The sequence below is a fragment of the Mustela nigripes genome, chromosome 16 (assembly GCF_022355385.1).
Source record: "Mustela nigripes isolate SB6536 chromosome 16, MUSNIG.SB6536, whole genome shotgun sequence".
Lineage (NCBI taxonomy): Eukaryota > Metazoa > Chordata > Mammalia > Carnivora > Mustelidae > Mustela > Mustela nigripes.
The window spans coordinates 2,696,165-2,722,227 of record NC_081572.1 but is presented as its reverse complement, the minus strand read 5'-3'; the positions used below and the strand labels follow the sequence as shown (position 1 = coordinate 2,722,227).

Sequence of the window (26,063 nt, the reverse complement as noted above, 5' to 3'; positions counted from 1 at the left end):
TCCGCCCATGGAAACCATCCGAACTGCTCAGTCACCCCGAGAGAACAGTTGCTGACCCCCGCTCCGTCGTTCCCCGACAGGCAGAGGCGGCCCGCTGACATGAAATGTCCAGGATAGGTGAACCCACGAGACAGAGCGTGCGCGCGTGTCTGCCCGCCCAGGGCAAGGATGAGGAGCGGCTGCTGACGGCGGCGGCGGGGGGTCCTCACTACGGGACGACAAAAGCCTTCTGGAACCAGGTGGAGGTGACAGCCGCTCCATGAACACTGTCATTGCACTAAATGCCACTGAACTGCAAGCTCTGAAATGACAGATGGCTAACGTTATGTCAATTTTACCTCGGTTTGGAGACGTTGATGCCTCTGTCTCTCCTGCTCCCGCACAAGTCCAGAGCTTCACCTTCCCTGACCCACCTCTGGCAGCAGGTTCCCAAAAGGACACTGGTCTGTCCTCCACCACATGACCACCATGGCCAGCTCCCCAGGAAGCACCCACATCAGGTCTAGCTGCCCCTGCCCCTGTAGGGCACCAGCACCACTGTTCTGGGGCCCCAGCCCCCCAACCTTACCTCCCACACTCTAACCCACTTCCTCACCCTCTTAAAATGCTGCGTTCTTCCTTATCTCCATCCTTTTTGCTGTATGTACTTCTCTGTCCACCTCTTTCTCCCCAGAAAACTCCTATGCATCCTTCAAGACCCAATTCAAAAGCCCTTCCCCTGAGCCCCCAAAGCATCTGTTCTGCCGCAACATAGTTCTGCCCTCAGTGCAGAGGGCACTGTCTCTTCCATGAGAGAGCAAGCTCCTCGGGGCCAGAAACATCCTGTTCGTCTGGTGTCCTCGGGACCTTGCATGATGACTCATGAATCCTTTCACCCCACAAATACTGCCCAGGATTGGTGAAGAATGAATAAAGGAGGAAATCAGTGGAGAGGCTTCTCAGAAATTTAAAAATAGAAATACTGGAGGATACACTAACTCTCCCACTGGGTATTTACCCACAAGAACCTAAAACACTAATTCAAAAAGATACATGCACCTTAAGTTAATAGCGGTATTACTTACAACAGCCCAGATATGGAAGCAGCCACATGTCCCCCGACAAATGATTGGAAAAAGACAATGTGGTTTCTCTACGTATAATGGAGTGCTGTTATGCAGTCATCACAAAGGATGAGGTCTTGTGGTCTATGACAGCGTGGATGGATCTAGAGAGCATTACACTAAGTGACATAAGTCAGACGGAGAAAGACAGATACCATATGATCCCACTCAAACATGAAATCTAAAAAACAAAGTAAACAAACAAACAAAAAGCAGAAACAGACCCACAGATGCAGAGAACAAACTGGGGGCTGCAGAGGGGAGACGGGACAGGCAGGACAGGTGCTGTCCGGCTTCACAATGTGTACATCTCCCCACCTCCCGGGGAGAGCCAGCAGTGCTGGCCAGGGGACACCGGAGAGGACAGCCCCCTCTCCAAACAGTTCCTCCTTCTCTGAACCCCTGTACCATTTCTAGGTGGAGCTTCACTGCTGAAGAACCACAGAATATGTGTGTGTCTGAGCCTCACAGCGTCAGCACACAGCCTGCGCGCTCCCACAAGTGTCACTTACTCCTGTGGCTTGAATGGCAACCCCCGCCAAAACTCATGTGCATCCAGAACCTCAGAATGTGGCCCAATTTGGAAATAGGGTCTATGCCGACGTAACCGGCTATGGATCTCAAGATGCAAGCATCCCAGCTTTGGGCAGGCCCTGAATGCAGTGGCCTGAGTCTCTATGAGACAGTGGAGGGGAGATGCAGATGCAGAGACATGGGGAGTAGGCCACATAAAGACATGGAGGTAGAGATGGGAGTGGCAGAGCTGCACACCCAGGACCACGGGTAGCCTGCAGGCGCTGGGACAGAGGCCTGGAGCAGACTCTCCAGAAGGGGCCTCCAGGAGGAGCCAACCCTGCCAACACCTTGACCTCAGACTTCCAGCCTCCACAACCATGAGGCCATAAATTTCGGTTCTGTTCAGCCCCCCAGACTGCGGTATTAGTTACGGCAACCCTAGGAAACCACTACATGTGCTAACGCTCCAGATAATTTACCATGTTCAGCACCCGCCTCCTGTCTCTAGACTGTATGTTCTTATGAGGGCAGAGAGTTTTACCTCTTTATCCACCGACGGGTCCCAAACTCCCAGAGCAGCGCCCACCACATAGCGACAGATCAGTAACAACAACGGATGAACACTGGTAACATGGAGGCTCTGCGTCAGCCCGCTGGGCCCTGAGTCCCAGCTCTACCTTCTACTAGTCCTTAACTTCAGGCAAATCCCGACCTCTCTGAACCGCAGGTTCCTCTTCTGCGGGGTACAAGCAAGAACGGCCACTCCCTCGTGGTGCTGTTACCAGGCATAAATGCTGGTAAAGGCCTACAGCGTGCCTGGCACACGGGACGCCCTCAAATGTTAGGTGTCAGAAATGGAGTCACTCTAAAATAAATGAACAGTGCGTCCCGACAGAGGCGGTGATGTCTCCATGGGGGCCACGTCGGGGGACGTAGCGGTGAGGAAGGTTCCTCAGCCTCCGGTGGTGGCTAGCACAGCCCACAGCACAAAGAATATATCCTGCACCCAGTGTCCACGGCACCAGGCGGAGATGCCCAGGCGTCAGGTCCACAGAGCAGAGCCAGCAGCGCACCGATATGCGGGGTACTCAGACACCGAGCAGTCCACGTGGGGGGCCGCATCTCTAAGGCAAGCCCAGGACCTGACACCGTCTGCAAACCCCAGAGTTCCTGCAGCCCAGGAGTAGGGGTGGTCTGACCTGTACATCCCCTAGAGGCACGCTACCCATGCCCACTTCACGCCACCACCCAGCCTCCATCCAAGGGTACCATCGGCCGCCCAGGGCCACCCCTTTAGATACAAACTCCTCCCCTCTCCAGTGCTGAGGCCCCGGCGGCCTCCAACTATGGGAAGTTTGTGTCTGCTCTGCTGGACCTGGACCAGGAGATCCAGATGGGGAGAGCAAACCCCCATTCCCACATCCCCACCAAGGGGACGAGTCTATTTCCTCTCCTCCCGGAGCACGTCCAATGCGGCAGGCGCTTTGCCAGGGAAGCGTTAGCAATGGCCTGGAGAAGAAGGGACTGTTGGTGGCCGATGGGCACCCTGCTTGGTCCGCGGCTGGGGGAAGACACCCACCAAGGCTGAGAATGGGTAGGAGAGCAGGAAATGAGCCCAGCCAAGCAGTGGACCTCAGCCCACAGAGGAGGCCGCTGGGCTGCTCGGGCCCCCAATTAAAGCCTGGTACATCTGTCGGGGCGGCCTGGGGACAGGCAACAGATTCCCCCGCAGACATCTGCCTCAGGAGGAGCTTGCTGGCTGCAGACTCGGGTGGGGGAGGCCACTGCAAGCTGCTGACTGCCGCGGGGGGTGGGGGGCGGGCGGGCGGGAGCCGGCTCTTTTTATAGCAAGCAAACAAACAAACTGTTTTGCTATAAGAAGCCAAAAAGGAAAAAGAAAGAAAGAAAGAGAATATGTCTCTGCTGGCTACTGGAAGAGTGGCAGGAACCATCTGGGTTGGCCGAGGGGAGAAGGCCAGGAGCCAGGCACGCTGCGGCCAGGGCCTGCCTTCCGGGGCCCCTCAGACAGCTGGGCACCAGGCTGGCCTGTGCCAGCCGGCTCCGGCCATGAGCCCGGCCCAAGGCCACGCAGTGTGTGACTCACCCGACTCCTCCCAGAAGCCCAGGGATACTTCCCCAGTTTCCCAGGGGGAGGGCTGGAGCCTCAGCCCACTCGTGAGGCCACCGGCCAGCGCGTGGGAGTACAGGGTGCATCCCCCCGCACTGCTGTCTGTCTGGCCTTCCCCCGCGAGCCTTGAGTGGAGCCCCCCCACCTCTCCCTCGTCCCCTTCCCTGTCACCTCGGTTACCTCCATCCTTCCTCTGGTCTTCCAAGGCGCAAACTGGTTCAAGGCGCCGCGACCGTCCACCACGGCCTCCCCAGGCCGTCCCTCACTGACGCGTCGCTGGGCTGACATTGTGTGGCCCTTCCCCACTCCCACTGTTCACAGAGAATGCTGAGCTGCGACGCGGAGAGGAAGCTCCATCCTGTCCTACACAGCATGAACTATTTATAACCCTGAAAACATCTTTATTATTATTTTTCTCCCCCCCCCCCCCCCAGAAACAATCTCACTCGACGCTCAGCACACACCGCTGAGGGCTGCAGGGGCCGTGGGCCGGGGCCTTCCTCCGGCCCTGCCCGGCGAGCAGATGGCGGCGTGGGCGTTAGGTACCAGCCTCCTGGCGATCCGAACATCTGTTCCCGTTAGAAAATGCTAATTGCCATCAATCAGGACAGCACCTACTCACATTTACATGCAAAAGCACACACGCACGGAAAAAAAAATACATCTAAATTTCTCCAAGCACAACGCTCCCTGCATCTTAACGAGGCGGGTCTGTGCCTTCACCAGGCGACGAGCAGCCGGGAGCCAGCCCTCATCTGGAAGGTTCCAACCTGGACCTCCCCAGGACCCGCCCTGGACCCACAGCAAGGGAAGAAGTGGGGGGATCCTGCGGTGGGGGCCTGGGCTCCAGCTCCCCAAGGCCTCTCATCTGCGCACCCCAGGGGTGGACACAGGGCTGGCTCTACACCGCGAGGGTCAGGTCACCCGAGCAGAACGCCTGCAGACACCCGACACTGCTTTCTGCTCTTTTACACTTGGAGGGGCGGAACCTCTCTCTGAGCCAAGATTCTGGTTGTCTCTGTATCGCTCAGAAACAATCCCGGCCAAACCCTTCAGCCCAGAGGTCTGCTGCATTTCCATATCTGAAGGCTGGTCCAGAAGTTCCCCTGCCCTGAGCTCTCCTGTGGAGATGCTGTGTGGCCCGGGTGTGCTCCAGCCCCTGGTGCCGGGAAGGGACTGCTACAGTAGTACGTCAGGGTCAGGAGGGGCGGCAGCCTGGTGGCCCTCCTCGCCCCTAGCTCCAGGTCGCCGGGCTCCACTAGAACCTTGGCCCACCATCCGACCGACACCTCACGCACTCCCCTAACCCTCGGTGATCTGGAACAGTCCTGGGAGACTGGGGGACATGCAGGGGATGGTCTGCAGCGACTCGGGACATGGACAACACAGCACAGGTGATCCTCCGCCAGCAAGCCGAGGGCCCTCGGTGCTTCCAGAAGATGGGCCTGAAGTATCGGCCTGTTCTATAATGAGAAACGAGGATTTTCCCGAAAGTTCTTCCACACACCCCCCCACACACATTCCCCAAAGCAAGCAAGCGAATTTGTTCCTTTTCCTCTGGGCGCAGGCGCTGCTGCCAGCCTTGCTGCTCTGGGGCCAAGGACTGGTCTGAGGGTCCACTTGTCTGAATGGAGACAGGTGTCTCACAGCGGATGGGTGAGGCCAGGCTCCCCTCACCTGGGGACGGACACTGCCGAGCGGGAAGGGCTCCGAGCAGGCGGGTGGTGTCCCAGCCCGTGGGCCCCACGTCCTGATGGGGCAGAAACGGTCTGTGAGCTCCAAGCCAGGCTGCCCTCCTTCCACGGGAGATGTGTCTACAGGGTGAAGGGCGGGTCTGGGAGGCATTAAGAGAGGCCACGAATCACCTCTCTCCCCATGTACTCTAGTTCCCCAAAGCAAGGTGCCTTTGTCAGGTGACGAGCAGATGGGAGGGAGCCAGGCCCCGGGAGGGAGGAGAGGGAAAGGGAGGGAAACTCATGGTTTTGTCTCCAAATTCTGGTCCACTTTGTTCTTAAGAAGGTTCCTGTGCTCGGTGCCTGGAAAAGGCAGGTGCAGTGCTGGGGACGTGGCCACGTGATGTCTGTGAAACGTGTCCTGGCTGGACACCGTGGCCAGCACTACCATCACTGCTCCATGCCCTGCCTGGTAAAGAAAGGCTTCAAAACCTACAGCTTCTGCTCCTGACCATCCCCCAGTGGTGAGGGTGGGTGGCCATCCCCGGGCCCTACATCACTCTTGCCCCAGGCTCTGTGGCCAGCCATTGTCGGGACCCAGTGGGACTTCACGCTGACCCGTTCCATGCCAGGCTCTGTGACTGGTACGTCTGTACCCCGTGTTCTGCTTTAACCAAGCTCATTATTGTCTTTGCTCCGAATCCACTCTTTCACTCCACTAAGGTTTGGGGAGTGCTCCCAGGTGGAGAAGCAGTCCTCCCTCACCAGACTCTTCCCATGGTGCTCTCTGAGCCTCCAATTTCTCCTTCAGCCTAGGCTTGGACTTCTTCCCTCAGAAGAGCCATGGGCTCAGGGACCTAGATAGATCCTTCTCCAACACAAGGGACCAGGAGTCATGGGGCCTCCCTCCTGAGCCCTGAAGCTTCCCCACAGCACCCCTGGCGTTCGGCTTCCCTTCCCACTGGAGACACAGAACATCCCCTTGAATGGGCACCTGTAGGAGCCTGGAGACCCAAGGACCCTACCACACCCCAAACCTAAGGGCCAGCCCTGCCCTCAGGAGCATCATGTAGCCCTGGGATTCTTGACCTCAACACAATACCGTGGACCTTTGGGCCAAGTCATTCTCTGCTGGTGGGGGCTATAGGAAGAGGTTTCAGACACGGCCAATGTCCACTGGAGGGCACAGTCACCAGCTGAGACCCAGGGCTCTGACCAGAAAGCCTCACAGGCTACAACCATATCCCAGGTGGTCAGTGCTCAGCCGTGGAGTGACCAAGTGTCAGGGACGCAGTGGAAGGTGATCCATCCTGCCTAGGAGGTTGGGGAGGGCCCGGGAAGCCCTCATGGAGACATGGCAGTTGCACTTGGCCTGGAAGGAGGAGCTGAATGCTCACCAGCTGCGGGAGGGCTGGAGAGGGAGAACAGGAGCCACCAGAGAGGCAGCAGTATGGGCAGGACAGCCGGGAGACAGGCAGGGGGGCGGCGCTTCAAGGGGGCCAGACCATGGAAGTGAGAGTCAGGTGTCACAGGACACACATCAGTCCTGTTACTCCAGAAAGCTCCTCGAGCGTATTTCCACATCCTTTCCAGCTTCCGCCTGGCTTCCCTCCGTCCTCTTCTCGTCGCACTCCTGCCTCGCAGCTCGCCTCGTTGAGCAAGGAACACAGCCACGACCATCTGTCCTTCCCATCCCAGTAAGATCAAAGGAGGATAATGTTCTCAAAACAAACCTTACAATCATAGTAATAAGCAATGAAAGCGACTTCCCGACGGAAAGAGAAGATCGATGGGTGGACGGACAGACACACACACACACATACGTGGACGGAGGGAGGGGCAGAGGGAGGGATGAATAGGCAGATGGATGGATGGATGATGGACAGATGGACAGATGGATGATGGACAGATGGATGATGCACAGATGGACGGATGGACGGATGGATGATGGACAGATGGACAGATGGATGATGGACAGATGGACGGATGGATAATGGACAGATGGATGATGGACAGATGGATGGATGATGGACAGATGGACAGATGGACAGATGGATGGATGGATGATGGACAGATGGGCGGATGGACAGATGGACGGATGGATGATGGACAGATGGATGGATGGACAGATGGATGGATGGATGATGGACATATGGACAGATGGATGATGGACAGATGGACAGATGGATGATGGACAGATGGATGGACGGATGATGGACAGATGGACGGATGGATGATGGACGGATGGACAGATGGACGGACGGATGATGGACAGATGGACGGACGGATGATGGACAGATGGACAGACGGATGATGGACAGATGGACGAACGGATGATGGACAGATGGACGGATGGATGATGGACGGATGGACGGATGGAGAGATGGACGGACGGATGATGGACAGATGGATGATGGACAGATGGACGAATGGATGGATGGATGGACGGATGGGTGGGTAGGTGGATGGACAGATACATACACACATGGATGGATGGATGAACAGACAGAAGGATGGACAAGTACTCTGCAAACACTGTTCAGTGAGGAATGCCGCACCCATCCTCTCGGACAGGACCTGCCATGGAGGAAGGGCTTCTGGACATAGGTCTGCTATCACAGCCCCATGTGACGATCCCGCCTTCACACCTAGAGCCATATGTGACCCATGATTCAGCTGTTGTTAGAGTTAAGGGAGAGCATTTTGAAGGAGACAACAAAAGCACCGTCTAGAACATTGTATCTAAGACATCCTATGGTAAGCCTTTCATGGAAACCTACCATGCACAGAGCTATGGGAAGAGCAAGGCAGCAGCAGAAGCCAATGCCCTTGAGAAACTTGAGAGCAAAGGGGACCCCGTGGAGGGAGGATGACAGGACCCAAGAGAACCGCCACAGGTGGAGAACACAGATCAGTAGCCTTCCTGGTCCCTGTGCAGACTGAGAGGGACAGCACCAGAAGACAGACAACAGAGGGTGGGATCTGGGCCGTGCCAACTTGGCATCCATCCCAGAGAGCCGTTCCCCCAAACCTGGGACAGTCAGCTGCCTGCCTGGACCCTGCCGGGAGGAACCACAGTGGCCGTGCTGTTTTGGGGGAGAGGAGTGTCATCCTTAAAAAAATTTCACTTTATTTTTAAATCATTAATGACTCACAAGAAATGGCAAAAACAGTACAGAAAAATCCCTTCTGTTATGGGCTGAATTGTGTGTCCTCAGAATTCGGACGTTAAAGCCCTAACCCCACCTCGGAATGTGACTGTATCTGGAGATAGGGTCCTTACGGGAGTCGTTACATTACAATGTCCCCCCGTGGCTGGTGTTCTCATGGAAGAGATGTGGACAGACATGCCTGGAGGACGACCCCGTGAGGACACAGGGAGAAGGCGGCCCTCGGCAAGACCAGGATAGGCGCCTCGGAAGGGACCACCCCCACCGCCACCTTGAATGTGGACATCCAGCCTCCAGAACTGCGAGCTGGTAGCGCTGTCCAGCCTGGGGACGGCAGCCGGAGCACACACACCAGCCACCACCGCCGCACGATCTCAGAGCTGCTCCCCGCTGAAGCCTCCCCTGACACCTGTTGACACTCCTTTTCTGTTCTTTGCCCCACAGAACACAGAGGTCTTTGAAAGCACCAGGCCTGGGAATACCTAATGTGTCCTTGCAAGTTGGATAAAAAAAGAACTTTCTCCGTCCATAAAAATCCCTGCTTGCTCATTTGCCCTTTAAGTGAAGTTCGCTGCCAGTGCGTGCGTCGGTGCGGAGGGTGGTGGGCGGATCCCAAGGAACCACATGGGTGCCCCGGGCACTGGAATCAGCAAGAACAGCGTCACCCTGGGTGAGGCTGACCCTCAAACCCTCACCGCCCCAGAGAGTAACCCAGCTTGAACGTACACTCCGTGAATGGGCGCGCATCCCCTGGAACCCGCCCGTGTCTCCAGCGGGGACGTCTCTAAGTCACACGTTCCAGGCAGCGACCCTGTGACGGGAACCCTTCAAGTCCTGTGTGCACACCCACGTCAGCCAACATCCCGAGGCATGAAGCTTGTCCCTCCTTCCCCCGGGGCACCTGAGGATGGCGACAGCCCTGCTCCAGCCCCTCCCCAAGACACGGGCCTTCTCCTGATGCTCAGCCTCACACAGGAACGCGGACGGGGAACCAAGTTTTCGCAGAAGGCCACCTCGCCCACATTTGGCTTCTGCATCCCTCAGCATGGGCGCAGCGTGTCACCAGGCTCGGTTTCCTGCCTGTGTTCCTCCTTGTCCCTGGTGCCTTTTGTTCCTCGTTCCGGTGTCCTCGTGGGCCCCTCCCCCAGCTCCGAAGTCTCACTTCTGCCGGCGTCAGCTTGACTTTCCTCCTCCGGGACGCTGCCGGCCTCCTCCATCCTCAGAGCCGGCTCGCTCCTAAACTGCCGCCCAACCGCACAGCCGGTCCCAGGGCCTCCCCAGGGCCCTCCTCCACCCCCTCTCCTCCACCCGCGCTGCGACTTCTTCCAACCCGTTCCCTCCTCCAGGGACACCCTCACCCGCAGAACAAAACTGTGTGCTCTGCACTTGCCCCACAAACTGTTGTTTTCGGGCCTGGATTTGGAGTCTGACTTCTTAATTCTTAGTTTGCTCTCAAGGCCCACCTCGGCAGTGGGATGCTGAGAAGGGTGGAGGGCAAATCCAGGATCTGGGCAAGGATCTCAGCTGACGACCCCAGGCAGCCCCGCCTCCTGCGCTCGGTGAATGGAGGTCCTGTGACCGTGGGGCCGACAGGCGTCTTCTCGTCATCATGTTAAAAGTGACTGAGGAGCGATGAGCGTCCGCGTGAAACCTATGGGGGCGGGGCCCGCGGCTGGACACGTGGAGGTCACTGCCTGGGCTCACCTTCCTCCCAGCAGTCTCGGGAGACACGGTGGGTAGAATGATGTCCCCTAAAGGCATCTGCTGAAGACCTGACCCCCAGAACCCAGGAATGTGACCTTATTTGGACTTGGGTCTTTGCAGCTGTCATCAGGGATTAAGACGAGGTCACCCTGGAGAACGGCGGCTCTACCCGAATGGCCGGTGTCCTCACAGGACAAAGGAAGTTTGGAACACACCCAAAAGGGAAGGCACGGGGACAGAGACACAGAGCGGAGAGGCCACACGGTGACAGACGCTGGGTCTACCAGGCAAGGACGGCCGGCAGCCCCCAGGATCTGGGAGAGCGGGCACGGCCGGCTGGCACCTTCATTTTTGACATCCGGCCTCCAGAACTGAGAGAATCCACCGTGGCCCTTCGTGGACACCACCGCAGGACACACACAGGGAGCATCTGAATTCCAAGCGCTGAGGCCCCAGGACCAGGCCTGCGCCCACGAGATGGCGGCCGAGGGCTCGCCTTCCAGCACCAGCACCGAAGCTGCATCTGGAAACTCTTCTCACCTCTAATTGTTCTAAATGCTTCAACACGAGTGACTAATGGGCTCTAATTGGACATTCCATGGAGGGGCTGCTGTGACCAGGCCGTCCGCGACCCGCCTGCCCCCAGGGCTGCTCTCTCGCACAGCTCCAAACTCACCAGAAAAACACAGTGGCCTGTTCTGTATTTTACAAACGTCTCACCAGCGCCGACAGGTTTATTCTTCGACCAGCGACTATGGGGCAGAGAAAAGGACAGCGGGAGCCAAAAGCAGATGCGATCACACATCCCCACTGACTTCGGGGCTGCTGACACCTGCCTGGGACAGACAGGTGGGCTCCTGGAGGCAGAGCCAAGCTGCCAACCTGGTGGGTGCTAAAGGTTTGCCAGGGAGGTTCCGGGCCTTCCTCGCACCCCTGGGGGAAGGGCAGGGGACAGGGGAGGCGGTGCGGGAGGGCTGCCTGGGGGAAGGGCAGGGGACGGGGGAGGCGGTGCGGGAGGGCTGCCTGTCCTCCTCCTCCTCTCCCTTCCTCATGGCCACATCCCCAGAACCTGCTTCAGCAACAAGCAGTCAGAAGCAAGGGTTAAAGCCCATCTCGACACCCTCCCCGAAGCCTCTCTTCCAAACAACATTTAGCAAGAAAAGAGGGACCACGGATGTTCCTAGAAGGATCCATATTTCCAAAGACGGGCTTGAGCCAGAGTCCTCGAATGAAACCATCAGGTCCGGGAGGAAGTGAGATGGCCCCGTGCGAAGGCAGCACCTCCAGCCCCCCACCCCGCCCCCACCAGCAGCACCCGGGACTCTCTCGTGCCTGGCAGGGATATACGACCTGCAAGTGCCAGGGAAATACCCCATGAGCTGCTGTGCGACCAGATAAAGCCGTGCTCTCCCTCTCCCCACCAAGAGGCCACATTCACCCCGACACTCTAGAAAGCTCCGTGTGCATGAACACTGCCGGTGCAGGCGGCCTTTGCTTGGGCTTGGCCTCCCAAGGATGCTGTCATGTGATGGGGTCCGGTTCAACAGCTTTTCACAACAAGCAGACAAGAGACGGGGCGTGATGGATGGTGCAGGAAGCGCTCTCATTCGGGGATGATTTATGGGAAATCGTGTGTGGCAGCTCAGGGGTCCATCCCCATAGGGGGTGGGGGGGGCGGGGTGGGGGGGGCTGGGGTAGACAGATAGATTCTCCTGTTGAAGGGGGCAAAGCCTGATGTGCGCTGGCTGCAGAGCTGTGACCTGTCCACCCTCTGCCCCAATACCAGAGCCCGCAGCCCCTGCTCTCAGGCACACGCGTGTCCCCGTACATGGCCATGTTTCAAAGAGGCTTGAGGCCCGAAGCCAGTTTCCTTGAGCAGGAAGCGTGAACTCTGGCGACTGAATCCTCCCCTGCAGGAGTACTCTCAGAGGGCCGGGAGGTCAGAACAGAAGACCTTGCTTATCGCTCAGCTCCGAAACACGGGTGGCTCCCTCCCCAAAAACATCTGGAAAAGGAACAGCTGACGGCATCAGAGGGACCCTGACGCACACAGCACAGGTGAGAATGGCAAGGGGGCGGGAGGGGAAGGGGAGGACTGGGACGGAAGAGCCGAGACACCCACTGCGAGTCTTTCCAGGCTGCAGGCAAGCGGGTTCCCTCCCCAGCGCCCCAGAGCATGAGCTGCCCCGGGCCTCCGCCACTGCAAGTAAGGGACAAATCTCGTTTGGTAGCAGATTACTTTCCATCTGTGTTTTTAATACGGACGCAGAATTTACAGTAAAATCCAAACTGATCCATATTTAAAGGATAAGCCTTAAAATGGGATCTGATTTACGGGACCGTTTCCAAGGCATCGGAGGTGAGCCCCCCAGGCCCCCCAGGAAAGGCGATTCTGCCATGGTGGGGAGCCACACTAAGTGGTCCCACATACCCAAGAGGACGGAACAGCCCCCTCGAGGAGCAGAGGCTCCGGCAGCTTCTTGCTGGCCCAGACCTTGCCAGAGACTGACCCCAAAGCACGCAGGGAGGCAACACCCTGGTGACTCGCTACCACCATGGAAGGCGTGCAGGAGCAGCTCACGGTCGCTCTCTCCCCCACATCCCCCAGACCCCATCCCCAGCCGGCCCTCCTCCTGCCTGCCACCTACCAGTGGAGGCCAAGACTTGCTCCATGGGCGGGGAGCAGCGAGGAAACCCCGGGGGAGGGCTGCGCCGGGGGCACGGATGGCAGGCCGGGCCCTCTCCCTGAGTTTCTTTCCAGACATCAGAGCCCCGTGCTCTGGGGCGCCCGGGGGCAGGCGTGGCTCCCTCTGGAGCCCATGTGTGTCCCCCTCCAGAAGAGCGGAGACTGGGGTGGGCCGCGCCACAGGCGGGAGGTCATCCGCAGGGCTCAGGAGCCGGCAGGCCCCCGACCACAGCTCGGTTTGCTTGGCCTCCCCCGCCCCAGACCCACTGCCTGCCTGAAGCGGATGAAAAGGCAAAATACAGCTGGGCTTCCTCTGCAGGCTTCATACTGCCGGGTGCGACGGGGACTCCAGAGCCTTCCTCTGGTGCCTTCTCTCCCGGACCCTGGACCCGCGGGGAGGAAGGAGGTGCACATGCCCACTGCCCGGTCACCAGGTCAGAGCCTGCCTTCGGATCAGCGAGGGGCCGGAAGAGGGGGCGGCTCCCGGTAGACAGCAGCTTGCACAGCCCCTAGGCCCCGAATTCCCCAGAGCTGCCATCAGCTTCTGGCTTTGACAACCCCAAGAACTGACCTTTTCCCCTGAGGCTGGACCCTGCGATCTCCTTCAGGGGAAAGCGTCTTCCAAGGGGTCCCTGCCCGAGGAGGTGGGAGCTCTCAGCCCTTCCTCTGGGGCAGGGCATCGCGGGCTTGTGCTTAGACCCAGGATCCTGAGATTTAGGGGCTGGCACATGATCCCAGGGGGCTTGGCCCCCCGCTGAGGCCAGGCCCAAGCCATGTGCCCCCTATAGGTGGTTTTATGGTATCATCACAGGATCCCCGGAAGGAGTCTAAAGGAGTCTGACGGTCCCGTGGGGTTGCGATCTCCCCAGCCAGCGTATGCCGTGGCTCCTGTCACAGGGCAGCCTGGGCAGTGTGATCTTCCCCTGCAGGCTCTCTCAGGGGCCCCTGAAGGTTTAGCGATGGGGTGACAGAGCCATTTCAGTGTAGAAGGGTGGTTGTTTAAAGTTCTCGCCCCTGGCATGTCCCCGGGCCCGCCATTCTCATCCCGCGTCCACGGTACAGCCGCCCCCACCCCACGACAAGCAGCAGCTTCCTTGAGGCTCCCTGCTCCCGCTCTGACTTCCCGCCCTGCGTGTTCCCTACACAGAAGGCAGCGTTATCTGCGTACAACTCAAACCCCTCCTTCGCTCAGAGCCCTTCCCTGGCTCCTGCAGTCTTTAAGACAAGCTCCCAAACCCTTATTCCTGGCCTAAAAGCTTCTGATTTAGGCCCCGCACCTTCTACCCTGCTCCCCCACAGGACCCTAGCAAACCAGTCCCCCCACCCTTTTTTTTAAAGGTTTTATTTATTTGACAAAGAGAGATCACAAGTGGGCAGAGAGGCAGGCAGAGAGAGAGCAGGAAGCAGGCTCCCTACTGAGCAGGGAGCCTGACGCGGGACTCGATCCCAGGACCCTGAGATCATGACCTGAGCTGAAGGCAGAGGCTTAACCCACTGAGCCACCCAGGTGCCCCCAAACCAGCCCTTTTGGCTGCTTCTCCAACATGCCTCGGGGCCTTTGCACTCACCAGACCCTCTGCCTGAACCGTTCTCCCCAAGCCTCGGCGGCTGGTTCCCACCCTTGCTCCAACAGCCTCTGCCCAGAGCAGCAGGCTCTGGGGCCTGCCGGGGAATGTCCTGGGGAGAACAGCCTCCACCACGGCGATCGCCTCCTAGCACCTTTCCTCAGAGCCTCGGCACTACCTGACCTTACTCTATAGATGTGTTCGCCCCACCAGGAAGCAAACGGCGAGGGCTTGGCTTGGTCTCCCCCTGTCTCCGGCCTGCACCGCTGGCTCCGCGCATCGGGGGTGCGCGAGGACGGCTGAGTGACAGCATGCGACAGGTCCGTGAGCATCAGCCCACTGAAGGAGAGACCCAAACAGCCGGAGGCGGAGAGGAGCAGCGCACACCCGGAAGAGCCCGTGCCTGGAGGAGAATCTGATTCTGTGCACTCGCTCTTTCAAGGAGTACTGGAGGGACCAGCCTGTGTCCTCGGCCTCCTGCCCAGATTTCTCACCGGCATCGTGTGCTCCGCCCAGGAAAGGGTCAGTGCACTAGGAGGACGGCGGGACTTGGGCTTGGGTTGTTCCCGCCCTGCCTCCGACGAGCCTGACCCTCTAGTTTGGGGCAGTGTCTCCGCAGGGAGCTTCCTGGTGAGGGGAACCAGACCGCATCTGGTTTTGTCCCTGGCCTCTGGAATTCCTGTCACCTGTTACTCCCATACCTGACTTCCCGCTAACTGGGTGGCTCAGGGCTCAGGGTTCTTTGACAGAGAGGCACCGACTAGAAAGCTGAGTCTTCCCGTCCCCCTCAGGGGACAGAGAGGGGCAGGAGACAGGGTCCAGTCTTGTGACCAATGAAGTAATAGGGCTCCAGGAAAACTCTGGACGCCCAAAGCTCAGGGAGGTTGGTGACAGGTGAACACGTGGACATGCTAGGATGGGGACGTGTCCGAACCCTGCACGGGGAGAGCAGACCTCACCCTATGCATGTCCTTTATTATAAAAACGCAGCCACAGGCATGGCTCTCAGGTTCTGAGAGTCATGCTAGCCAATTATCAAACCCGAAGGTCATGGGAATTTGTAGCCGGTACGTCAGAAGTGCAAGCGGCCCCCAAGACTTGCGGCTGGCGTCTGACACGGGGTGACCTGAAGGGGGACGGGCCCCGAGCCGGCAGCGGTCTGCCGGTCACCCGCTGACACAGCTGAGGTGGGACGGAGGGAATCAGGCAGTCCCCTCGGGAACCCCGTGGAGCCCTGAGCACCGCTCACTGGCTGCAGGGAGACCTGGGCAGGGGACGGTCAGACCTGGCCTCAGCCTCCGCGTCTCGCACGGACACCAAATGGTGGACCCCACACCCCGTCCAGCTTCCCCGTCCATCAGCCGGGCTGATGGATTTCAGGTCACAGACGGCAGGTACCCCGTACAGATTCCCAGGGATCTGCCGACGCTCCCCATCCCGCCCCCTAAGCCCCTCAAAGCCACAGCAAGCCTCACACCTGAGCCGGCAGAACCACCCCACCCCGCCCGTCCCTCGTGCCAACGAAGCGTTCTTCTGTCGCAAACCCAGACTCCCAGGACAGCTCCGACCGGCGGCAGCCTTACCTGGTCGGGGTGGGTGAGGTCTGCTTCGCTGTAGCAGGGACGCCTCCCGTGGGGCTCTTTCCGGAACTTTCTCGGGTGGAAGTTTGCTGGGAGAATAGTGAGAATCAGCAGGAAAAGCTTCAGGTTCTCAGAGACAGATTCTCAACCTGAAGAAAAAGAAAAAAAAAATGTAAATGCTTTTGAAGCAGACATCCTCTTTTGGATATAAAACGAACCCGGTGTGAATGCCCTAGAAAAGACAGGCTGTGGCCGGTGACCACACCCCACGGGACCAAGAGGAATCTGCAGTGGGGAGGAAAGCATTAGGACCCTATCGCCAAACAGCAGGTGGGCGCCCCGTGCTGCGTGGCCGGCCCTCCCCCTGCAGCGCCCCCCCCAATGTTCTCTAACCCCTCCCCGCCCTGCTGGCTCCCGCCCGTCTGGTCACGCGATGCCCCCCACTTCCTGCCTCTCCCAGTACAGAGTCCAGTACGCCCCCACTGCTACCACTGCCGAAACTCCCTGGTCCCTCTTTTTTTAAAAGGTTCTTTGGGTGATGTCACCCTCCTGACATATCCCCCCGATGCCATCCTATGTGGCTGGGAAAAAACACCCGGAGTTGCCACAGCGGCCTGCAAGCCAGGTGCGACCAGGTTTGAGGAGCCCGACGCTTCCATGATGTGGCAGGACTAAGACGATGGAGGTAAAAATAAGCTGCGGGCTCTTGCCTGGACTGTGGGTTCACAGCTTGCTGGTAAGTCTCCCTCTTCCCACAGGACCCTAGGCAGTGTCCCTGCCCCCTGCAGCCCCTGGGCCTCCAGGCTGTCCCCCCACAACACAAGCAGGCCTCCCCCTGCACCACCCCCTCGTGCCTGCACTGCTCGGGACCCTCTTCCCTACGCAACCGCATGGCTTGCCCCTCCCTCCCTGGCGACTCTGATCTATGGCATCTCCCAAGTGGCCAATCCCAAGGAGAACACCTTATCAGACATGGCGGTCATCCCCCATTCCCGCTTCCCGGGCCCCATCGACCACCCCCATGACTGATCACATCTGCTTCCACTCAGATGCGTCACGCCAGAACAAGTGCCCCGAGGGCAAGTACCCGAGTCTCTTTTACTCAGTTCTGATGCCCCGTGCGCAGGCCGTGCCTGGCACACAGTCGGAGCTTACTCAGTGTTCGTCAAGAGTAGGCATGAAGACCCCCTTCATTCTCCCCTCGGCACCCATTAGGCTTCCCTCATCACACCCGGGAGCCAGAGGAACACAAGGGGGCTGGCTCACTACTGTTTGGCCTTGGGAGTCCTTTCTTTGCTTCATTCAGTCCAACCCAGTGAGCGTGCCTCCAGGCAGACAGGACACAAACACCATTCGGGCCCCCCTCCCTGGTCAGCCCCCAGAGACGGGCTCTGGGGCAGGGCCCTGAGTCAGGTTGACCCAGGAGTGGTCCCCCCAGCCTGCCTCCATGGAGAGGCTCCTGCTGGCACATCCCCAGAAATCCCACAACAGAGCTTTAAAAAAGGAAAGAAAAGACTACCAGTTTGTTTCTTTTCCTAAAATCCAGTTACTTAAAGGGGAACCACCCACGTCGCAAATGGCAGGGCCAACCCCACAGAGCGCCCCCAACTGCAGAGAAATGCCCGGGCCCCACGTGCCTTTCCAGTGGCCCCCCATGCTGTCCCTGCACAGCGCCTGGGGCTGGGCACTGGAGAGAAGGGAAACCGGGAAACGGCCCTGAGCTCCGGGAGGCCGCCCGCCAGTAGGAAAAGCAAGTGTGAGATCTGTTCTCCGAGGTCTGTGCTAAATGTGGCAGTGGGCGAGGTGGCCGGGGTAGGGCCCAGGAGGAGGAAGGGGAGCCGGGCAGAGGGGGCTCAGGTGTGACCGCGCTGGTGGGCAGAGAGGGCAGAAGGCAGGCTTCTCTTAGAACCGAATGCCTGGCCCACAGCAGCCGGCACAAAAGGCAAGGGCTGGAACTCATTCTGCTCCAGACCCACCGGAAGAGGAGTAAGGGGGCAGGCAGACAGCACCCCGGGACCTAAACCCAAGAAGGACAGATGACAAGGGACAGGGAGCAAAGACAGGGAGGGAAGCAGGACCCCACAGGCATCCAGGGACCCCTAAACTCCTCTGTCCCCAGCACGCTGATGGTTATGTACAGTTCTTGAAACCGGGCCATCCTCTCCAGCATAATGCCTTCACATCCCGCAGGACCCCCCGCCAGCCCCCTGCCACTCACGTGTTGAGCTGTGCGGCCGGTACCCCGACTCCGCACCCCCCTCAGGAGCCACGCAGGCCCAGAGAGACGTTACTTCACTCTGCTGGGCGGTGCACAGCCGGCGGGGCTCACTTAGATGGGAGAGCGTGGGCCCCGGGGTCACTGGGACTGGACCAGGGTGCTCGCCCCACCCCCCACCCCCACCAGGGCCAGCAGCCCTGCCCTGGCCAGGGCTCGGGGACCCAGGGCAAGAGCCAGCCTCACCACTGCCCGGCCGCCCTTTGTTTCCTTAAACGAGAGATCATCTCATGGCTTGTCTCGGATTGCAACAGCACGGTCTCCCCCACTCTGCAGGAGGAAACACCAGCCACCACCCACAGTGCAGATCCGGGGGCTTCTGCCCTGGGGTTTTCAGGGACATAAGTCCCAGCAGCCAGCAGGAGGGGCAGGTCCCATCTCCGCCTTCTCAGAACAGACAATAGAAAGAGGCAGAAGGCCAAGTAAGTAGCCATGAGGTCTTTCTAGGCCCCACGGCTGGCTCTGGGCAAAGGGAAAAGGAAAGGGATCCCTGGGTGGCTCGGGCGTCTGCCGCGGCCCACGTCATGATCCCAGCGTCCTGGGATCCAGTCCCACGTCGGGCTCCTTGCTTGGAGGGGAGCCTGCGTCTCCCTTTCCCACTCCCCCTGCTTGTGTGCTCACTCTCTCGCTCTCCGACAAATAAATAAGTAAACTCTTAAAAGGAAAACAAAAAGAAAGAAAGAAAGAAAGAAAGAAAGAAAGAAAGAGAGAAAGAGAGAGAGAGAGAGGAGAGCAGAAGGCCCACGGGGCTCAAAGCAGCAAAAGACAGTGAGGCCTGCCTAGCTGAGGTCCAGGGTCCAGACCACCACCTGCTGTCCCAAATCCAGCAGAGGAGGGCACTGCCTCTTCCCCCTCCTGGGAACCACGTTCACTGTGTCCTGCCATGCACCAAGCACCGTGGCAGGTTCCCGAGGTTCCAGACTCTACCAGCGCATTGCCCAGGGCCAGAGGTAGTCAGGAGCCTCCAACTGCTGACCATCAGTGTCCAAGTCCTTGTGCCTCCTGCGGCAGGGGGTGCCCACCCGCGCACCCCGCAGAGCCCCAGGGCCAGTGGCACAAGGGTTCTCTGGTGGCCAGGACTCTTCCCTAAACCCTCGACCTACTTCTCTGGGATCTAACCCCCTCACTTTGGATGGGGAAGCCCTCCAAATAATTTGGGGGTGGACAGAGGCCCCCAGGAAGGCTGGACATAGGTGGAGGGGCGGGAAGCAGAAGGACATGATCCTGGAGAAGAGCCTATTGCTGGAAAGTACCAGGTGTGGTCCTACCAAGGGCAAGGGCAGGGAGCAGGCCGGGAGGCCTCAGTCTCAGGGAAGGTCTCCCCAGCGCATTCCTACTCCTCCCCGTATCTCAGCCACCAATTAAATCTCCAGGGCCCAGGGTGGCTACAGAGCCAGCGCAGCTCCCAGCTTGCCTCCCAAGGGGGCAGACGGCTGGGGCTGCCTTTGGTGCAATGGCCCCAAAGGCCTCCTGTTGGGATTCTTGCCATAAGGGAGAGAAGATGGAAAATAAACACTGGGACCTCTAAAAAGTGTCTTTTGCAAAATAAATACATGAATAAATAAATAAATAGATAAGCCAACACACACACACACACACACACAGGCACGAGCCCCGCAGAGGCTGCTGTGAGAACAGACCTGCGCAGAGGGAAGGGTCCTCCCGTCACCCTCCAACTCCAGCCCTCAGAGGGACTGGGCAGCTGGCCCCTTCATTCCTCTCTGAGGACCCCTGACCTCTGCCACTACAGGGCAGGGACGGGGAAGGACGGACTAGAGCTGAGGCAACACAGAGAAGCAGAGACACCCACCAGTGCCCTCGCGCTGTGGCCCCTCCCTGGGCCTGGGGCGGGCACTCGGGCCCCATCTGACGGCCCCACAGACTCAGGACTTGACGCCCACTTGACGTGGGCGGAGGTCAGGAGGGACAGCATGATCGCTGTGCTGTGAACGTGGAAGTCGCCACGGGAGGAGATCGCAAAACTCACCATCCGGGAAATCACGTGTGAGCGTGTGAGGGGACGGAGGTCACCCCAGCTGCTGTGGTGGCCACTTCACAGCAGGTACCTACCACGAGTCATTATGTCGCACACCTTAACCTCAGGCAAAGCCGCCTGTCCCTTGTGCTGCGGTCAAACTGGCAAATGCAACGTAATGACAAGGATTGGTATCCGATTTTTAAAAACCACCGACACGTCCAAACCAAGCAGAGCTGCTTGTCCTACCAACCACACCGTCTGGTGGGACACGGAGCTGTCGCCCATCAGGGATGCTGCACTCAGCCTCGCCTCCTGTCCGCATGTCCCTCTGGCGCGCTCCCCTCCCTAGCACTCGTGCCCCCTTCTCCCGGCTTCTGTCCACCCCCTCACCAGCACCGTGCGGGGGGACGAGGCACGCCTGTCCTGTTCCTCCTCTCCCTCATGCTCTCGGCCTCTGCTTCCTCACAACCCAAGGGCCAAATGACCAAACCCAGAGCTTGACCTAAGACACGCTAAGAAAGCAAAACTTGCCAGCTCTTGAGCCCGGAGAAGGAGAACACGGGACGCTGCGTTCCGGGAGTGAAGAGGATAGGGGAGTGCGCGATATTCTGAGTACATGAGTCTCCTCCTTCCATTTTTAACCCAGAAGCCAGCTCCGTGCCTGACTCCCCTCATGCCTTATGAATCCCGTCCCTGACAAAAAAAAAAAATAAAATAATAATAATTTGGGTTTTATTATTCTGGCATCTAGTGGGAGTGGGTGACAATTCTACTGTAGCTGAACTGCGGCTGCTTCTTCCTTCCAGTGAGTTTTAATAATACAGTGTACCTTTAGGTATTGTTGGGATGTTACATTATTCAACGCATCGAACAGGAATGAGAAGGCCCTTATGCAATTTACGTGTCCCCTGCGCTGTGTTTAAAGCCTGGGAAATGCAGGGGTATAATTTGGGAAGCAATTTTCCCCAAGGTCGGGGAAAGCAGTTTCTGGCGGAAAGGCTGGGGGCTGTGTGACCCCAGTGACAGCCAGGCTTGAAGCGGGGGCCCCAGGGACTCCAGGCCCCCCAGAAGCATTCCCCAAATGCGAGAGAACGGGGCTTGCATATAGCCTCTTGGTGGGAAGGAGCTGCCTGGGGCACCATCCAAAGTGCTCCCAGGCTCTCCTCCGTGTCTTCTGGGCTTCCCTTCCCGGATCAGGCTGGGTTCCTGAGTCCTGGAATCCATGAGCCAGACCAAGAGCCCTGCTCCAGGCCCTCAGGGAACCTTAGGCCAGCTGCTTCCTTCCTGTTGGCGGGCCCTTCCCAAAAACACCATTCCAGAGCTGAGCATCCCTCCAGCCCCTCCCACGCCAGAGACTGGGGACACAAATGAGAACACCACACGGGTCTGTCCCCGAGGGGCTTGCAGTACCGAGGGAGGGGGATGCGCAGAGGAGGGGGTAAGGGCTCGCACGGGACGTAAGGTGCCACAGGGCAGACCTCAGCTGTGCTCGGGGCGTAGAACAGTGCCCGGCACAGGACAGGGGCTCAACAGTGACGTGTGAGTGGCAGAGTGCACGGAGTGCCAGTACTGGGGATGGGGGAAGCATGCGTGGGGCCCTTAGCAGGGAGTGGGGCGTCTTTCGGGCCTGGGACCAGATGCACTGGAAGGTGAGGCCGGCCGTGCAAGTCGGGCGCCAGATCCAGGAGCACCTCAAACACGGCGCCAAGGACCCTCAACAGCCACCTGAAGTTTAAGCAGGAAACTACGCAGACGCGTGTCTTAGGAGGTTGGCTCTGGTGTGAGGCAAGGGCAGAAGGGGCTAAAAACCCAGGCAGGAATCTCGACGTGGAGGCAGCCGCGGGCTCTCCTGTGAGGCACGGAGACACACGAGACGGTCGGAGACTGGTCAGGACCACGGACAGGACTCGGGGGCGTCCGCCGGGTGGATGTGGGGTTTGTTGTCGGGTCACAGGCACTCCCGATGGTATTCTCGACACCTTGGAATACGTTAACAGCTACAGAACAAGGTTCCCCAAGGCTTGTGGGGTTGGGTTCAGACTCGGACATGTGCTGGAAGAGCGCTGGGATGCGTGGGGGAAGGGCTGTACGGCAGGTGGTCGGCTGCCAGGATCTAGGGCTTGGAGACAGTCTGGTCTGCTTTGGGGATGGTGGCACCCGCCTCCGGGATGGCCACCACGATCCTCACCCCCCCGTCCCCTGATACAGTCCCCTCTCTCCTCACGCCAGGGCCGACTCTGCCACCCCCGGAATGCAGCCACAGTGATGGCGTCACGGTTCTGAGATCAGGCCATAAACGACATCGCCCACTCTCACGCTGGTGGGAGCTGGCCGCCATGTCATGGAGCCACACTCAAGTGGCCACAGGGAGAGATCCATGTAGGAGGAACCGGGGCCCCCCCTCCGACAGCCAGCATGCTGCCCGCAACCCCGCAAAGGCCACTGAACTACACACCTCAGCTGCCTGGGCTCCCGGGCTCCTGAGCCCAGAGGGTGTGGGCTAAGAAATGACTGTTGTCTGACGCCGCGAAGCTGTGGCATGACCGTGAGACCCGCAGATGCGTCATACGAGGGTTCCAGCAAGGAGAGATGTTAGTGGTGGCTGCGGCCAAGGGCAGGGAGAGGAGCACCCAGTGAGAAGATGGGGGGCGCGAGAGACAAGGGAGCAGGGGCACAGGCGGGATCCCTGGGAGGTGGCGGGGTGGGAGAGAAGCCTGTGCCAAGGAACAGGGGCCCCGCCGAGAATGGAGCCAAGGCTTTCAGACACCGCAGAAACCCCAGTCTCTATGATGCCCCACGAGAGGGTGTCAGACGCTCCAGACCCCCACGGCGCCCAGTGGCCCCCTGCCCCCCAGCGGGGACCCTCTCCCTTTCTGCCTCCTTGGGAGACCGGGTCCGTCTCATCTCCTGTGGCGCCTGTTGCAAATCGTAATTATGTTTTAACTTGTTTCCTTACTCATCCGTGGTCCTGGAGGGCTGGGGGGTATCTGTCGTGTTCACCACTGTAAACCCAGTGGCCGACAGACGAGGTTCTCAAACACTTGTTGGATGGATGAATAAATTAATGGAAAAAGCAAAACCCTGAGTCTCGCCGACAGGCCCAGGTTACCGGGGGGCAAACGACCCCCTTCCGTGTCCCTCTCGTGCCCCATACCTCTCCGGTGGGGGGGGCAGGGTCCTGTGGCTGTGAAGGAAAGCGCAGCTGGGAAAGGGGAGAGCTGAGGGAGAGGAGACCCTGAGGGTGACCCAGGCAGGCTCCTACGCTCTTCTCCAGACCCCGAGGGAGGCTGTGGTGTGCTTGGTGCCCGGTGGAGGGGACCGAGGCTGCCTCCCTCAAGGTCCTCAGTGGTTCACAGTCTAGTGGGAAAGCAGGCAGCCAGATGGGGCGAAGGGGTGAGGCCTGGACGCTGACTGTCTCCCCGCTTTGTGTCCCTACCTGAGAGGCCCTGGGCTCACCCAGGAGGGGCACCACTCCCCTGTACTGGCAATGATAGGCCCCCTGTCGCTCCTCGCCTGCGACATACTCAGGCCTGGGCAGGAGCAGGGGCATCACTGCCGTGATTGAAACAGACCATTACAACACACTCTGCGGCGAAGGGCTGTCCGGAGTGCCGCGGGCACAGCGAGCGTGGGAGTGGGCTGCGCTGGGGCGTGGCCAGCTTTCCGAAGGAAGCAGCAGCAGGCTGGCAGGAGGGGGCTCAGCCCCGGTGCGTGGCCAGCTGAGGACAGGTGGCAGGAGAGAAGGTGGCTGAGGCCCGAAGGCCCCACAAGGCCTGCTTTAGAGTCAGCCTCATCCTGCCTACAGGGGAGGACAGGTGGCCAGTGGGTGCTCATAAAAGACAGCCTTAGGGGAGGGCCTGGAACTCACCAGGGATCACAGAGCTGGAGGCCGGTGGTCTTCACCAGGAGGACAGGAGAGCACAGGGAGGGAGCCTTGTCTCTCAGCCCTGGCTGTCTGTCCACAGAGCTGGGGCGGGGGGGCGGCCCCCACAGTTAATCCCCGCACTTGCTTCCCTGGGCCTTAGCACGGCCCCCGGCCCAGGAGAGGGTCTAACCGTCTCCCCCACACACCCCATCCCCTTTCTTCTGCCCTCGGCGATACCCTTGCGGGCCTGGGACCCCAGCTCACAGACATCCTCCTGGGCAGGGCCAGGGAGAAGAAGTCACCCCAGGAACAAGGTGGGAGTCGAGGACAGGCACTTCCTAGGTGGCTTTCCCTGCTGGCACAGGGAGGCCCCATGAAGCTGCCCAGACAGTGGGGCTTGGGGGTGGGCAAGAGGGGGGGCGGGGCACCGATCTGGGGAGGGGCTGGGCTCCGGGGCAGCCTGGGCTGGGCAGATAGCACAGCGGCCACAATCAGGAGCTCGCTCCCACTTATCTCCCGGCCGCCAGGTGTCTGTGCATGAGAAACACGGCGTTTGGTAATAGGATTTTGATGCTGAACAGCCGAAGTTTTCTCCGAGACTGGCTTTGCGTCATAAATGTAGGGAACCGCGACCTTAATAGGATTCTAACTTTTAGGCAGCAGACGGAAATGGGGAGGGTGGGACAGAGACTCCAGGATGCTCCCCAAGAACACGGGGCCTGGGGGACCACGGGGCTGGGGGGGGGGGCTGCTTGTCGGGCCCGGGTCCTGGTGAAGCCAGGGGGCCTGGTGGAGACTCATTCTTGGGCTCCGCATCGCAGGAACAGGCCTGTGATGTCTCAGAACTGGCCCTCAGACCCCCATCTAGCTGCACGCTCAGGTCCAGGGGGTTGCCCACAGCCCGACTGTGCTGCCGGGCAGGTATTTAAAGAGAGCGCGCAGGGAGGAGCAGCAGGGGCCGAGGGGGAGAGCGCTGAGCAGACTCCATGGCCAGCGGGGAGCCCAACATGGGGCTCGATCCCACAACCCTGAGATCACAACCTGAGTTAAAACCAAAGTCAGATGCTTGACTGCCTGAGCCCCCCAGGGCACACCTGCCTCCGGGCAGGTTTTTTAAATGTTCCCTTCCATGGGCTGCCCTGTTCTCCCCAGGCGCGCCACACACGGCTCCAGCCCGAGCACAGGAGAATAACTTGCATCAGTAACGTGTTTAAAAATACATTCCGCCAGCTGCTGTAACAGCATTTGCACTGCACAGTCATCCCGAGAGAATTCCCCGGAGGGCCCGGCTCTGGGAGAATTCTAGCCAGCGGGAGGAGTCCGTCCTGGAGCTGGTGTGGGCACCGGTCCTCGGCTGCCCCCACCTGCCCTGAGCACAGGAGTCAAACTAGAAGACAATGCAACAGAAACAGTGCCCAGAAGGACTTTCTGGGCAGGACGTGGCCTTGAACCCCTGCCCAGGGCAGGGTGTCACATGTCCCTTTTCTTGGCAATCTGGAGCCCAGGGATGCCCACCTCTGAGCTTCCCACACGTGGTCTCGGAGGTTGGACAGCACTGTCACGGCATGCTGACCGAAACCCTGTGAAGGCCACTGAGCTACACACCTCAGCTGCCTGGGCTCCTGGGCTCCTGAACCCAGAGGGTGTGGGCTAAGAAATGAGGCCAGTCTGTCCCACTCGGGCCTGGGCACTCTTGAGGACAATGCCTACCACCTAGGACAGGACAGCTTTCTGGGTGACCTGAGTGTCCTGTGTGGAGGCAGGGGAGTGAGCTAACGATGCTGCCAGCCCTTTCTCTGCCTTGGAGCCCCTATCCTGGC

General features: G+C 59.4%; 1 protein-coding gene across 6 annotated transcripts in view; it reads right to left on the bottom strand.

The window, feature by feature from the left end:
- The window catches only part of RBFOX3 (RNA binding fox-1 homolog 3), a 398,328-nt gene that overhangs the window by 282,456 nt on the left and 89,809 nt on the right, over positions 1-26,063 (bottom strand). For all 6 annotated transcript variants that reach the window (XM_059379596.1, XM_059379602.1, XM_059379600.1 and 3 more), the window contains one exon: positions 16,129-16,274. The gene's annotated coding sequence lies outside the window, so the exon portion shown is untranslated. The remainder of the gene's footprint in view (positions 1-16,128; positions 16,275-26,063) is intronic.